A 5530-nucleotide genomic window follows, 5' to 3' on the forward strand; every position below is an offset into this window, starting at 1 on the left:
AGCTATCTGTGGAGAATCACATGCAGAGTAGAGGGACCAGTGAAGCAGAAAATGCTTCGATCAACCCTTTGCAGACTGCTTGATAGTCTTTTTAACTCTTTGTGTGCAATGCCTCACTCAATCGACGGCTTGCCAACTTCGCATATTTTGCTCAAACACACAACTACGCACAAACCAATCAATAGATTGCAATATGCCACAGTGCAGGTACATTTGAAAGGTCATGTGCGATTCCATTCCTCAAACATATAGCTCACACTGCCAGGCAACTGAAAAGCAGTGTTCTGTACAGATTTTTCAAGTAGATTCTGATTGCATGAGGTTGTGTCCTCAAGAAGTCATGCCTCCCAGATGTACTCATGAAAGTATGCATGACCAGAATTCAATTTTGCAGTCTGTTTGGGGGCTATCTTTCTGAATACTGGCCATTTGCAAAAATCAAAAAAAAAAATATTAAATTAAAAATGAAAAATAGCTAGGCCTATAGCTTTGTCATAAAATTTACATCTCAGCAAAGCCTGCAATTTTCTTTACAAATTTGCTGTATGTACTGCACTTCCAGCTTATGTGTATCCATAAAAAGTTAAACGGCTTTGAGAAACAGAATGTTTTCTACAGTATTTGTGCGTTGCAGCCTCAGAATAATGTGGCGCACAGCGAATTTACACTGTGGCATACAAAGAATTAACAAGCTTTTTTCCATAGACACCAGCATTACTGGTGGATGTCTTGGATGCAGTCTGTAACAGGTGGCTAGTTGGTTAAATGCTTCACCAATCAACCCGACTCACATGGACCCAAGTCAACCTGGGCAAGAGGTAATCAGCCATGGCAAATCCAGATGGCATCCTGAATCAATATTGGACTTGACATTTTATGCAGAACCATGTACGTGGTCCATACGATACTTGACATCCATACACAAGGTTACCCATTCTTTGTTATGTCCTACACTTGGAGATGTCTGAAACCACAGAATTCAACTGCTACCCATGTTAGCAGCAACATCAGGACTGATAATATAATCACGGATGTGCATACATTCTGGGGATGGGGGAAAACAGACTGAAAAAGAGGGACTCCAGGCAATGATATTTTCAGTCAATGAGATAGAATGAGCAAAAGACTCTACATTGAATCTGTGGTAGCTATTTATCACAGAAACGTTCCACTACCCTCATTTGTTCACTTAAATAGTGAACCTCATTGGTGTACCACGGAACTTTATAGATACAAGATCGAGATTTCACAAGTAGAGAAACTTGTCCCTTCAGAGAACTGAATATTCCTTGTCTAATGTTACCAAAGTATTACATAAATATATGCATGTATACATGATATTAAGGTACCTACAGTCCCAGTGATAAAGATGCACTATGAACAATTCATAGTTATTTCACCTACAACACATCTAGTAAATGATATACCTGTATACATGTCCAATGAAGATAGGTACTTATGAAACAGAATTTTCATGCTGAGCACAACATGCATGATATAGCAATGATACATATTGTTAATAATGGAACATCTGCTCGTTGTAATGACGATGACACGACAAATACACAAATATGGGTTGTCCGCTTGACTCATGAGATGATCTATGCAAAATTTCATAGGCACTAAATGTAGCAAATATTGAAACAAAAAAAAAAGAAAGTTTGATCATACAATATGGCATGTGCTCAATTTCTACTACCAGTAGTACCAAACAGCCTGTCGACAGAGAAAAGATGAAGTACTTAAATTCTTTGAGGTGACTGAGTTTTCACTGCTCTAGCCTTTTGTGCTTCTTGGAATGGCTTTGCACACTTTTGCAACTGTTGTGCGTAGATCGGGATATTTCTGACAAGCCTCTGTTGGTTTTAAATTGTCAGACTGAACACTTTTTAGTACATTAGAAACTGTTTACATACGTTCAGCCACTATCTATTCATGCAAATGTCAGGTTCCATTCATGCAAAGCTATGAACGCCAAATTCTGTTGAAATTAAGTCACTCATTGTTACCCTCTTTACACACTGATGAAATTCGATGCAAATCACATAAATGCGAGAAACAGATCACTCAGGGCAAGCATCTGGCGGGTTATACGTCTGTCAAGAATAGTTCCATTCCAGATAAATACATGGAAGAATTTATGCAGTACCAAGGAATTTATCCACCAGTTTTCATGTAACAACACCAGCATACTTGCCTGAGTTAACAGACCAGAGTTTTACATACAATGTACATGTAGTATCGATCTTAAAACAGATATTCTTTCCCTTTCCTCCAGCTACAAAATTTGTGCGTTTGACAATACCGTAACATGAAAATTGATGAATGTTTTGTGACACCTACGACAATTCTTTTTTTGTGCGAACAGCTTTGCAGGAATGTATATGCATATTAAAGATACCTCCAAAAGAGATATTGAACCTATGCTACTTATAAGAGTTGTGCAGATATAACAAGGTGTGACATATGGCATAATACATGAACTCCAAAATGGATTCAGTGTGCCTGTTTTTACCAAGTCCATAATGAAGTCAATACAAAATACAAGCACATTTTACTATGATAAATGTACAGATGATATACAGGTATTAATGAAATGTACATAAATTTACTATGAAACAAAAATAACTATGTGTTATGGCTTACCAATATTATGATGACTGGCATGGGTGTGCATTTACAAGATAATCTATCTGAAGATTTTGAAATGCTTCTGAATAATGTCATATGTTTAAACTTATGGCTTCCTAGAAATAGCATTTCTTACAAGAAGGTCTGAACATTATTATGTATATATTCCCCACAACAAAAGTCACCAAATGTTACATACTTATTGAATTATTACAATACCTTGCTTGCTCGAATTTAATATTACTGCACTTTATACCATTTTCTGTCAGTTGTGCGGTTCATGAAATACTGCATATAACTCCATAAGATCATATGACAAAATTCAATACAACTAGCAATGTGAGTTGAGCAAATTGGCATAATGCCAATGTGAAGCATTTAATTTCATCAATTTTCGTAAAAACCAGTGAAATAACAACTGCTGCCATTCCCTTGGCACGACATATTGAAATAAAAGGCACTGCTTATAAAGATTGATCAGGCACTATGCACACACACACACTCTATATTCAAAAGACATAGGCAGAGTGAAAGACTTGTGTGCTAGTAAGACAGTGTGCCTATCACAATATGTCGACTCCTATCTTTTTTCTCTTCGATGGTACTTAGCTACATTTCTATCCATGTATCAAATCCATGTGCGTTTCAGCTGCATTATCCAAGGTGCCATCGATTCAAGAGCAAAAGACATTTCTCATTACACTAAAATCTGCCTACAATATACCCACATTAAGTTGGAAGATTGGTCAAATGACACCTAGAAGTTGTTTCTTTTTTTATACATATATTCACACCCTGTTGACTATTGAGTACTGCAGGTCATGCATAGAAGACACAAACACTAAAGAGATACAAAATTCAGTCTTCAGTCAGTTCGCTGTGGCATTTACAACATACATTTTTGTCATATTCATGATCCATTTTACTACACTACAGAAAGTCACTGAGAATGATAGTATTTCAAAAGCATCAACGGACCAAAGTCTCGAGGGTGAGAATGAGAGAGGAAATTTTTTACCATCTTTTACTTTTTTGATCATTCTCATTTCAGATTCAAAATGTATCGTCTATACCCAACTAAGAGACTGCTGTGAGGAACGCATGTAAGGATGCATTTATGCCTAATTCTTTAGGCCATAATCAGCATTTTGAAATGTGATATGTGCAAAACATGGTTCCATCCCGACTCACTTTGACATTAATGTCATTTTCAAAACGCTGATTAAATAAGCACAAAAGGGTGTCTTTACAATCAGCGATTCTCTCTAGTAAATCACCTTTACAGGGGAAATATAAAAGCAAAATCAGGTGTGCTGATCAACAGCCCGCCACAATGGGGGTTTCTAGTTTTTCAACAATGCGTAGTGCATGGTGGTGAAATCAGCTCTTTCTCGTGCTCAAAAAATTGAGCATTAACAATATCCCAGTGAAGCGCATTTTGGATCAGAGTTTCAAACGCTGATTCTGGCTTCGCAAACCTGAAATGATGTACATGTACATAAATTGTCAGAAATCCTAACTAATCATCCAAAGAAAGCATGACTCAGCTGCTTTTCTTCCTAATTCTCTACAAAAATGATTTGTATATCTCACTGGCACATGATTTACCATGCAAGCAGAATACTGGCACAGATTTTGAGTTGCTTTAAAGTAAGACTTGTCACACACATTAAAATATTGACGAACTGGAAGACCAAAAAAAAAAAAAAAAAAAATCCAGTGCCAGAGCCTTACTGTAAAAGTGGAAATTTTCATACATTTTGTGCGACACGAAACTCGCGCGAAAATAAAAACACAGGATTTATTTTTGTTTGCTGGATGTAATACTACTTTATGGTTTGATTCCACAGACTTCAAATCACACAGAATACACTTTCATCTTCAATACTCGACAGAGTGTGAAAAATTATTCAGGCGAATATTTCCAATTTTACAGTATATTATGTTGGAGCCTTTTTCAAAGACCCTGATGCTGTTGTTAGTGCCAGCGATCACAAGCACATAGAGCCAAAGCTGAGCACATCAGAGCAAGGGCCTTCTTGAGATCTACAAATGTGAGCATTACATCAACGGGTCCTCCACTTGTCTACACTGAATTATTCTGTCACTGCACAAGTCAGTTAGTCACTTCGACCAACGGAGTCACTGGATTAGTATATCTGCCCTTGGTGTGAAATTTATATGCACAAGCTTTTTCAAAAAGAACTCTACTGATTGGTGATGATCTTCACTACCAAACAATACTAACAAACATGTCAAAGGCTTGTCTTAGGGAATTCAGATGGGTCTCCACAGGTGCTCTTGCTACGACTTGGCTCTCGCTGGCTAGCTTCTCTTGAATTTAATGCAACTAGAAAGCATTTGAAAAATGGTATATATATGCTCCAAAATCGGCAGAAAGACACGAGTGTTGGTCCAATCCTCTCAACTAAAATAATATTTGGCAAGCGAGTGGAGCTTCTTTCGTGAGCAGACAGCTTCCTCTAATGATTAGTGTCCTGATTCTTTTTAAGGTGGAACACTCATTACATTGTGTAACGGAAAAAAAAATGGACGGGCTATCAAGGTGTAATTCATGGATAACTTTTTTTGTCGGCATACTCAAGTTGAACATTTACGCAAAATTAGCGGAGAAAAAACAGTAAGTTTTACAGAGCTGAGCATGATCAATGGAAAAATACATTTTACCTCTTCATAATTGCAGATTAGCAGCTGTGCTATGGCACAGTAAACTGAATGTTTGTTCACTTTGTGGCGGTTCTCTTGTAAAAGTCGTAAAGCAACTGGTATCAGCCCAGTTTTGTGTTTCAAGGGCTGTCACAGCAGCAGTCATTACCAGACACAGTCCCCTACGGCTCAGGGTAGTGTCACCCAGTGGCAAACCTGAGTTGGTAGAAAT

The sequence above is a fragment of the Diadema antillarum genome, unplaced genomic scaffold (assembly GCF_040938485.1).
Source record: "Diadema antillarum isolate AM-2024a unplaced genomic scaffold, OU_Dant_1.0 seq00000423_RagTag, whole genome shotgun sequence".
Taxonomy (NCBI): Eukaryota; Metazoa; Echinodermata; class Echinoidea; order Diadematoida; family Diadematidae; genus Diadema; species Diadema antillarum.